General features: G+C 52.6%; 1 pseudogene; it reads left to right on the top strand.

Moving 5' to 3' along the window:
* Positions 1-9,753: 9,753 nt before the first annotated feature.
* Positions 9,754-10,314, top strand: LOC122152983 (annotated as a pseudogene).
* Positions 10,315-11,437: the final 1,123 nt, after the last annotated feature.

The raw sequence follows: 11,437 nt of genomic DNA, 5'->3' as shown, positions 1-11,437 counted from the left end.
CTTGCAGACAGTGACAAGGAGGGATTTCTTTTACCCCTGCTGAGGAAGTGATTCAGCTGAGTCTGTTGAGGCATCTCACTCTAGACTTGTGGTCCTGGGCCTAGAAGGGGATTCAGCTCCCTCTCATGGCTGTCACAAACCCACAGAGCTGGGGTTCCTCTCTCCTCAGTTCAGGTGTGCACAAAATAGTCACCTGCATGTGAAAGCTGCTGTCTCATCTGCCCTGCTAATTAATGGAGATGGAGGCCAGCAGTGAGCTCCTTAGACAAATACCTGGTGACATTTGGGGTGCCCGAGGTGGTCCAAGATATGTGCAAGTAGCTGCAAGCTCTAACAGAGCAGCTCCTGACAGATGGGGCAGCATCTGGGGCAGCATCCTGGAGCCTGGTTGTGAGTTCCTTTGCCCAACAGCAGATGCCCACATTTAGGATGACTGAACGTTTCCCTACTCCGTATGTTCATGGCAGCCTACAGAGATATTTATCTGACCAAATGGAATCATGTACCCTAGGAAGATCTAAGCCTTTCCTTCCTTTTGTCATTAGCTGAGTTTCCCACCTGTCCTTTGAATATAATGGCAGTTTTCTCATGTACATCCCTTCAGTGCTTAACCTAATTTTAGTGCAGATGAATCTCAGTTTAATATCCAAATACAGGATATGCAAATACAGGCCAGTAGTGCTACGTGAGATACTGGGACTTTCCAGCACAACTGCGTGTCGCTGACATGGACAGCACAGGCCCTCTGCAGGGACCTCCCCCCATTCAGCCTGGTCGTGCTACAGGCACCTGTGCTGGGCACCGCGGACAGATTCAGTGCCCCTGGGCCAGCCCCCTGCATCCCACTGCAGTGAGGCAAGGGCTGGCCGTTCCCTGTCACGCAGGTGCAGGGCAGGGCGTGAATACAGAGCACATCACACCGGGGTCTCACTCATGTGCCTTCACTTTCAAACTCTGATGATTCTTCTCTCCCCTCATCATTAACCACCCCCTCAATGTTACCATTCCCTCTTTCCTCCTCCTCCTGCTCCTTAATTTCTCTTTCACTATCCTAATACCCTCCAAAAAGAATAGCCTAGCCTGTTAATGCTTTCCCCATTGGCCATGCATTTCTTTTTTTGTACCCTCTTTTAGTATTGCTGACATGGCTGCTGTAGCATTTTGCTCCTTGGGCGGCAACCCCTTTAAACACAAAATTCTCTTTCATTACCTGTAGTGTCTTTCAACTCCTCATATTGTTGTCTTGTTTGAGGATTGGCCCATGAGCCTGAAATGCTGAAATGTTGAAGTTTCAGTCCTTAGGTACCTTGGCACAGTTTCCTATTTGGCCAACAGAAATCTCCTGAAGATTTACAAGGAGGAGGGTTTTGCAAGGAGAAGGGGGGCAAGGTCCACACCAGGAGCAGAATAACCCCTTGCTCCAGGACAGGCTTTAACAGGACTGGCTGAGGAGCGGCCTTGAGGAGTTGAGTCATGGGAGAGTTATGATGGATGCTATATGCACCAGTGGGCTTCCCCTTTCAGTGGGTGGATGGAGAAACTGGAGAAGGTCCAGAGGAAGTCTGTCGTGATAGGGTTTTGGCTCTGAAGCACATGAGATATATGGAAAGGCTGAGGGAACGGAGCCTCTTCAGCCTGCTGAAGGAGAGGCACAGGGCACTCTAAAAGCAAGTGATGCCTACCTGAATAGATCATGGTGGAGCCAAACTCTTCTCTGGCGGCAGACGGTATGGCAGAGGCAACTGCCACAAAGTAGCCTCTTGAGAGCTTCACCCTGGGCAACAGGAAAATCTGACTAGCAGGCTGGTGCTGCAGTGTAGCAGGACACCCAGAGACTCTCTGTGATCTCCATCTCTGGAGGCTTTCAGGGTTCAGCTCCACCAGGAGCTGAGGGTCTCTACAGCATAAGCTCTTGGGACAATGCAGGGTGCGACTGCCCTGTGCTCAGGAAGTCTCTCGTCCTGCCTTTGGTTCCAGGTAGGGCCAGCTCTGAGGTCAGAGCCGGTTGCTCAACTGTTGTGGTTTGAGCTCAGAGGGTATCTGGGCACCACACAGCCGCTCACTCCTCCCTTCCTTCCCAGCAATGAGAAGGGACAAATAAGCCAGGCTTGGGCTTCAAGATAGGACCAGGAGGGGCAAATCACCCATAATGGTCACAGGCAAAATACAAACTCGTTAGGGGAAGAAAAAGAGAACATAGATTTATTACAGACACTAACAACAACACTTAGCAGAATAAGACAGTGAGAAGCATTGCCCCATCTTGAGAACACCTTCCCCCCACCCCTCCCTTCTTCCCGGGCTCAGCTCTGCTCCCGATATCTCTACCTCCTCCCCCAGCGGCATAGGGGCAGGGAATGGGGGGTGCAGGCAGTGCTGCCACTGCTTCCATCTTCGGTGGGGGGAACTTCTGGAACTTGTTCCCCTGCTCCAGCGTGGTCCCCCTCTCACAGCAGACAGTCCTCCACAAACTTTTTCCGACGTGACTCCCTCCTACTGGCTGCAGTGTTTCCCTACGCTTCTCCAGTGTGGGGCACCAACTTTCTCCAACTGGAGTCTCTCCCATGGGCTGCAGCCCTTCCCAAGCTGCTCTGGCGTGGGGCACCCCCACATACTGAAATCCTCCCAGTGCTGAACATCTTTTCTTCTCTTAGTAACAGGCTGGGCTTCCAGACAGTGACAGGGAGGGATCTCCTTTACCTGTGTTGCGGAAGTGATTGAAGGCTCAGAGCTCTTCTCAGGGCAGTGTTTTGTGGGGATGTGCAATGCCAAGGGCAGGACTGTGGTTCAACACCTGCCAGGTTCTTGGGTGGAGACAAGGGGGCCATGAGGCCCCAGTGCTGTAAGGATTAGGTGTCTCCTGGTAGGCCTTGGTGACACAGCCAACAGCCAGAGCCAACAGGAGAAAGAGCTCAGCTCTGCTGGGGGCTTTCAACCTTGTCAGCTCCCTTGGCCATCTCCACCACAGGCTCTCCTATGATGGCCTACACCTGTACTTGATTTCTTGAAGGCTCCGGACATCCACCGTGCTTACCAGCCTTGCTCTCACTTGACCATCTTCATACCCTTACTGATATCTCTCCATCTTCACGGGCTGTTGGTTGGAATGCAAAGCTTTGGCTAATCCAGACTCTTTCTGGGTGGCCTATTGTACTGCACTTGGAGAGACTCTTGATGTAATTCAACATAACACAAAATCCTCATGTCCAGTCTCAACTTCCAAAGCTTCACTTTGTGTCCATTCTTCCTTTCTCATGTTGTTTCTCAATTTAGGGAAAAACCTCCACCATCTCTGAAACCACACTTCATCCAGTCTCAGGATAGTCTGGGTGGCCATGCTCATCCTAGTGCAGACCTGTATGCAGGTGGCCTTGTTTGTGGCCAGCATGCACCGCTGTCTTGTATGGTGTCCTCGTAGTGCCCAGGCTCTTCTCCTCAGGATCCCTGCACAGCTACTCAGGTCCAAGCCTGCCCTGATAAATGAGGAGATTATTCTTCCTCCTAATGCAGGACTGGACACTTCTCCTTGTAAACTTCCAGAGGTTTCTGTTGGCTGGAATCCCAGAGTTTCTCAGGTTTCCTTGGGCTGAAGGTCCATTTGGTCAGCTGTTAGTGCCTCTGTGCAGATAGCTCACCTTGATGGTGGTAGGTGTCTCTCACGTAATAACAGCCTGAGGAGTTGTAGTTGTATAGAGATTGAAACAATAAGGATCCTCTCCAGAAGCTGGTTTTAGGTCCTCCAGCAGTCTGGGACCTGGATCCAGTATTCCCTCATCCCCACAGTTCCTCCACGCACAGACAAGCACATGCACACGCAAATGTCTCTCTCCAGCACAGCATCACAGAACCGCTGAGCCTGGAATGCAGTCAGCTTCCACCTCCTCTGTCCTTCCTCTTCATGTTTGTTTTCTGTCAGGAGCTCCTTTTTCATCCATGCCATCCTCCTGCCACCTTTTCTTGACTTCCAGCATGTTCGTGTGGACTGTTCTGGAGTGCAAAGAGGAGATCATTAACCATCAAACAGCTCTCTGCACCCCTTTCCTCTTCAGGGCTGTATCCCATGGGATTCTTCCAAGCAGATCCTTCAGCAGGTCAAAGCCTGCTCTCCTGACGTCCTGCCCCTTGCTTTCTTCCCTTCTCTCAGCATCCTACACTCTACTTTCTCACCCTTGATTGTTACAGCCCTGAGCAGCTCTTCCTTGTTTGCAAGTATCAAGTCCTGCTGCAGGGCCCCTCACCTCACTGGCTGCCTCAGTCACCCTTGTCAGGAAGATGGCACCAGTGAGCTCCAAAATCCTCCTGGGTGGCTTGCACCTCTTCAGCAGAGGCAGTTGGGACAGTTTCAGTCTGTCATGAGGTCCAGGGCCTGCAGACATGAAGCTCCTTCCAATTGTCTGAAGAAGGCCTCATCTACCTGATCAAGAGGTCTGGAGCAGAAATCCACCCATCCTCCCACAGTGCTGCCCATGTTGTTCTGCCCTCTGATCCTGGCCTATCAGCTCTCAGCTAACTCATCGTCAGTCCCCAGGCAGAGCTCCATGCATTCCTGCTGCTCTCTCACACCAAGGACAACCTCCCCTCCAGATCCAGATCTGTGGCCTTATCAGTACCTGACTGCAAGACCCCACATTTTCTCCAGGTGCTGCTTTGGGCCACTTTCTCCCTTGAGCAACCAACTCACAGATCCTCTGGGCTCACCAGGGTCTAGTCCAGACGTAGGGTCTCAAAATACCTGGCTCCCAGGACTCTCCTACTTGCTGGTTAATCTGGTTTGATGTACACTACTGGTTCCACCCACTGACATACCCACCAACATGACACATGCACACAGCCTGATCTCTCCAGTTGCTGGCCCACCCGGTGCATGAGCCCCTTTGACTCGTGCTTCCCACTCCAGGGATGGGCCCTTCGGACCTCTATCTGTACCAAGAGCAGACATCTCCTCACCCCAGAAAGTTGTGGTGGATGGAATTTCATAGAAGACAGGACAGACTGGAGTCATTAGTTCCATGGTACAACTAAACCAGTATACTGAGCAGCCACACGTGACCAGCTCCTTTCATCTCCATTTTCCCCCTGTTTTCTGATGCTTCTTTCTCCCCAAACCACCTTGGTCCTTCCCTTTCCCTGCCTTTGGTTCTTTCCTAGGCATGCCACAGCAAGTCCTGGCACAATCCCCAGTGCTCTCTCTGGCATCCCATAAAGACTCTCAGACCCCCAGAGGCAGAAAGCCCCACCCTCAGTTGGCAAGGTCACCCTGGGAGGCTCCTCCGATTGACCCACTTGTTAAATGTCACACCCAGATATTTTGTACCTCTCTGTGAACGAGTATTTTTCACTTTGGGTTTTAAATTGTTTCTCTGAAAACAGGGTGATTCCTGTCCTAAGAAATGGAAATTATTTTTGTTTGTGGAATTGTTGGAGATTAGGTCAGATAAACATGTCCATGTGGGGTATATGTGAAAAGGAGCACAGTTTGTCTGACCATGACCCAGTCCTGATGACATCGACTCCACGAGGCATTTACTGGCACTGATCACACATGATAAGGACCATAACATGCATCTACCCTGATCACCTGGTAAGTCCTCTTCCATCCCGTCCACCTCTGTTTCTGTTATCCCTTCCTCAAAGGCTGTGTCACCTACACAAGACCCAATGAAAAAGATTTTAAGAGTCGGAAGTGCAAGCCAGGCCGACAATAACCATTTTTCAGTGGTTAAAACACACTCAATATGTCAAGCAGCAGTCATACCCTGAGATTAAAGACACCCTGGAGTATTTGAGGGCACATCATAGGAAGGATGACCAGGCACCTGTATTGGGCTTACGTGCAAGGTTTTTTGGTAGCAGGCGGGGAGAGGGGCATGCAGGGGTGACTTCTGTGAGAAGATGCCAGAAGCTGCCCCATCATGTCAGATGTGGGGTGGATGGGGTGAGCTGAAGTCCTGCTTGAGCCCAAGGGCTTCCAGCTCTGGATGAGATGCCCTACATTGCCTCAGCTGAATTCCTGCCCTGCACAGGGGAAATCAATGCCTTCTTAGTCCCTCCCTATGCATCCTTTTTTGGTTTTGGACAGGAAAATTCTATTTTCCAGACAGACGCATTGACAGCTTTATCAGGCCAGACCATGCTGTAACCAGTCTCTCTCCACTGTTGGGAGAGGTACATTGGTGATTACTTCAGCTGACTTCAGAGAACATTCCCCAGGGGTGGCCCCGCTGCCTTTCGGGAGCTGTCAGCCCTCGAGCACCAGGGATCTCTCGAGGGACAGCAGCGGGTATAGAGAAAGTGGTGCCTTGGGCTGGGCCGGGCTCTGGGGGCAGGAGGAGCTGATGGCAAGCGGGAAGCACTGGAGAGAGACAGCTCTGCCCGGGAGCAGCATCTCTGCGGAGCACGGCAGGGCTGAGGGCACTGCCCACGGGTGACAAGGGGAGAGGAGAGAAGTGAGAGGATGTAAGACAGTGTGGAGTGGGAGGATGCTGAGAGTTCACTGGGGGACAAATCATCACAGCTCCTAACACGGTAAGTCTCTGGCTGCAGGTGGGTACTGGTAGAGTCTCTGGGAGGGTCCTTCTAGAGCTGGCACATGCCAGGGCTGATGCTCTCTGGAGCAGTGATTATCTGCCGAACAGTCGGGGGGACGGGGCATGTCATCTCCCTTTTCCTGGGCACGGCTGCAGGAGCGTGAAGCTGGGTGTGCAGCCAGGGGCACCCCGGGCTGTCCTTCATCACAATCACCCCTGGTAGGGCAGGGTCATTGTGCTGTTGAGGGGGTGAGGCGTGGGTCAGGGCTGCCCACAGCTCCTGCTGACAGCCTGGACAGCTCTGGGGGGGAACTCAGCAAGATGGGAAAAAAGGGAGGCTTCACTTGCAAGGGAAGGAGCCTGTGCTTTCAGTTTGCTACTCTGGGTTGGCTAGGTAGAGCAGCAAGAAGCTGGAGTGACTCTCACTGGTTTGGAGAAGGTACTGACAATGCAGATCTGTTTCACTGAGAGGTGAATGAGTCTGGGAGCATCAGAGCAATCCCCCACAGCTTACAGATCATCACCACCACCAGCAGCAGGCTTGGCAGGTTTTCTCTGCCATTCCTACCTGAATTTTGAAGCAGAGAGAAGGTCGTGGGCAGTGCCCTGCCCCAGGAGGTGTCTGCAGGGCAGAGCTGAGCACGCAGCAGCTGGGATGGGGTCTGTGAGTGCAGGAGATGGGAACCGAGAAACCAGGCAGCCAGCAGGCACAGCTCCAGGCAGCAGAGACGTGGGCAGGGAGTGAGATTTTTAACAGAAATCCTTTTCAGGGGATATACTGGCACCTTTGGCCATGCCCTGCAGCGCAGATCCCTTCCACTGATGTTGGAAAATGGGTGAAGAATAAGAGTTGTTTAGGGTCGCATAAGACCTTAAGCAATCAGCCAAACACCTGTAACACGTTTCCTGTTGCCACAGAGGTCCTTCAGCTAGGCAACTGTGATAAACACCTCATGGGGAATGCTTAAATGGAGAGGCTTTGTGTGTAAATTGGCAGACTCCTAATGAGAAGCCCTTGTCCTTGGAGATTAAGATGCTCTGAAAAAGAATAAACTAGCTGAAGCTAGGTTGGAGATAACAAAGGGCAGACATAAACCAAAGAAAGGCCAATTACAAATTGTAGAAAAGTTCAAGAAAGGCTCATCTCCAAACACCACCAGAGACTGCTAGAGACCACCAATGACCCCCATGGAAGCCCCTCGGGGACCCAAACTGCATTCCTAATAGCTATGTATATAAGATCATGAGTTTTAGGAAATTTGATGAATATGTATGTAACACAGGGATATAAGCTTTGGCTACTGTAATGTAAGGTGGACATGTCAGGTAGAATGATTCCCTCATGTCCCCAGCCAAATATAGAAATGCCTGCTCGTTAATGCTAAACCAGCATTAAGGTTTTCATTCCTGATTTCTGTGACACTGACATCTCTCCCCTTCTCTCTCCCACCCAGCAGAACCTCTGCCCTCACAGCCATGGAGTCCAGGCCACCAGCAGCCTTCCTCACCCCCCTGAGCGCCAAGAAGAGGTGAAGGGCATCTCTCCTGCCCCGTGCCCGTGCAGCACAGGGGCTGAGGGTGACTGCCCTGTGCGGTGTCACCGGCTGGGAGGTGGCGGGCAGAGCTGGGACAGGGGAAGGCTGTCCCGAGTGCCTGGCTGTCTCTCTGCTGGCCTCTCCCAGCTGGGCCATTCCGACGTGTCTGCTCATCTCTCCTCGTGCCTGTGCCGCTCCTGCTGTGGCTGTCAGGCACTCTGGGGGTGGGAGGTTCCAGCTGAAGGGTCAGCACGGAGCTCGTGGGCCCTCCCACGCAGACGTGTCCATGGGAACCCGGTGTCCCAGCTCTCCTCGAAGCTGTGGGGCTCTGGGCCGTGCAGCCCGTGCGGGTGGGGACTGAGCTGACTTCAGGAGATGCCACCATGAGGACACTTGGTGACTCCTTGGGGTGTCCTCCCAAGCTGGTTGCTGCCCTGCAGATGGCATATCTCTCCCCCAGAATTTCTGTGTAAAACCCATTGGAGAAGCCCTGAGATGCTACAAGCAGGACTATGTTAATTTGTTGGAAAAATGAACTCTGTGTCCTTGGCAAGGAGTGGGGTGCTGAGACTTTGCTAAAGTACTGGGAGACAGGGTGAAATATTTAGTGATCTGCAGTGGATCCCTCTGCTCTCAGCGGGGTCTGATTGCTTCTCCAGGTACCTCAGGAGTGCAATCCCCCTCCATTTCAAGGGGCAGACACAGGGCAGCTGGGAACAAGACAAAGGGACAGACCAGCTCGCCTGCCCCTGTGCTAAGCCACAGCAAATCTTTTTGCCTCCCAGGACTAGTGGCTGCTCAGCCTGAGCACAGCAGAGATGCTCAGCATTTCTGCCTTCACGAGAAGACTCCCTAAGAGGAGATGGGGCTGGAGTGGGTTGGTGTCTGGTGGAAAGGAATAACTTTATGAAAGAAAAAACACAAAAAAAAGCCTGATGCAGTCAAGTTTGCTTGGGATTGGGGGTGGAGATGCTGTCAAGCCCTTTGATGATGAGAGGGAATTCACCTGAGAAAATCTATCAGACCTGGTCCCTACGTGCCCCCTGCTCCCAAGGCAGAGCCTGGCCTAGAGCATGTCCAACATATCTGGAGCCCACAGGCCCTGCTCTTCACAGCACCCCCAGCCAGCACAAACCAGAGCAACAGCCAGGGAGCTGCACAAAGGTCCTGCCAAGCAGGAGAAAGGGAGGGGGGTGTGGTGAGGGAGCATGAATATTTGAGGGATGTCTTTGGTTTTCACAGAGAAGTCTGTCCTCACTTAGTCACTGTCTTTTCCTTCTGGTACAGACCCCTGGGTTCATATGGAGACCATGTCCAACAGCAGCTCCATCACCCAGTTCCTCCTCCTGGCATTTGCAGACAGACGGGAGCTGCAGCTCCTGCACTTCTGGCTCTTCCTGGGCATCTACCTGGCTGCCCTCCTGGGCAACGGCCTCATCATCACCGCCATCGCCTGCGACCACCACCTCCACACCCCCATGTACTTCTTCCTCCTCAACCTCTCCCTCCTTCGACCTGGGCTCCATCTCCACTACTCTCCCCAATCCATGGCCAATTCCCTTCCAGGATACCAGGGCTATCTCCTTCTAGGCTGTTCTGCCCAGGTCTTTCTCTTTGTATTTTTCTTTGGAGCAGAATATTCCCTTCTCACCATCATGGCCTACGACCGCTACGTTGCCATCTGCAAACCCCTGCACTACGGGACCCTCCTGGGCAGCAGAGCTTGTGTCCACATGGCAGCAGCTGCCTGGGGCGGTGGGTTCCTCAATTCTCTGCTGCACACAGCCAACACATTTTCCCTACCACTCTGCCATGGCAATGTGGTGGACCAGTTCTTCTGTGAAATCCCCCAGATCCTCAAGCTCTCCTGCTCTGACTCAGGCTATCTCAGGGAAGTTGGACTTCCTTGTGGCTTAGTGCATTTCTAGTCTTTGCTTGTTTTGTTTTCATTGTGCTGTCCTATGTGCAGATCTTCAGGGCCGTGCTGAGGATCCCCTCTGAGCAGGGACGGCACAAAGCCTTCTCCACGTGCCTCCCTCACCTGGCTGTGGTCTGCCTGTTCATCAGCACTGCATTTTTTGCCTACCTGAAGCCCCCCTCCTATCTCTTCCCCATCCCTGGATCTGGTGGTGGCTGTTCTGTACTCAGTGGTACCTCCAACTTTGAACCCCTTCATCTACAGCATGAGGAACAGGGAGCTCAAGGATGCGGTGAAGGAATTGATCCAACGCACCTTGTTCCACCAGCAGTAACCTGCCTCACCTTCTCTGCAGAGTACCCTGAGCTTGGATTAGGCCAAGCCTCTGATTTATTTTCCCCTTGTGATAATCTATCATAAGAGGTAACTGCTTGGCTTCATTCCACTTCTCTAGAGGCTTCATCTGTTGTGTCTGACCCTTTCACAAATGCCTTGAACACTCTACTAATCCAGGCCTCCCTGAGAGCATCTCAGCAATAAAAGGGTCTCCTGCGTGCAGTGCCTGAAGGCTGGGCTGTCCTAACAAAGCTGCTGCCAAAAATAAGCACAAAGGAATTGGACTTTTAAAAATGTTTTTTCTCAATCTTTATCTCCTGCTATTAGGGGTGATAAATTGTGGCAACTCTGATATCTACTGGACAGCAAGTGGTGCTTTTAAAGACTATTCCTGGTGTCCAGGGGCTGTGTAGGTGCTGCAGGAGCTCTCCATTACCTCTTAGGTAGCCACATATATAGCAGGGCTGATGGCATGTAGTGTTCCCTGTGGAAAGGAGTCTGGAGGGGTCAGGAAAGAAAGGACACTCTCTGTGTGCCCTGGGGTGGGCAGTGAATGGACAATCAGGAGATGAGACACCCCTCAAAGGTGAAACTCATCCGGAGTAAAGCATTAATCCAGACACCCATAAGCCATGACCCTGCATTTTGGTGGGAGCCAGTGAAAATGCAGCAGGCACGGGGAAAGGAGACTGGAGAAATGTGGAAGCTGCCCGAGGAGCCCCAGGGCAGGGGGTCTCCTGCTGTCCTGGGCAGCAGGGCTGGTGGGGAGGCAGAAGGGGAACAAAGGCAGCCAGGGCTGAGGGTCACTTGCAGCATGAATGCAGGACAGACAGAGAGTGCCTGGACTCTGTTTCCTCACTGCACTTTGGACCAGCTCAAGTAGTGGGAACACTGGGGAGGCTGCCATCCCTCCTGGGATGCTCCCTGGGGCTGCTGTGCCCTTCAGAAGGGTTGGAGCTGTAGGGTGAGTGCCCAAGTCCCAGCCCACTCCTGACCTCTCCCCTGGCTCAGTCAGACAGAGCTTTTTGATCAGGTCATCAGCCGAAGGACAAGGCAAAACATGTAGCACTGACCTGCCCGCCACAATGGTCTTACAGGTAGCTGTGAGATCCCTCACAAGC

This window comes from Tyto alba, unplaced genomic scaffold, assembly GCF_018691265.1.
Source record: "Tyto alba isolate M040663 unplaced genomic scaffold, T.alba_DEE_v4.0 Super-Scaffold_15, whole genome shotgun sequence".
In the NCBI taxonomy this organism is placed as follows: domain Eukaryota; kingdom Metazoa; phylum Chordata; class Aves; order Strigiformes; family Tytonidae; genus Tyto; species Tyto alba.
The sequence above is the reverse complement of the archived record's forward strand: the minus strand, read 5'-3'. Positions and strand labels throughout refer to the sequence as shown.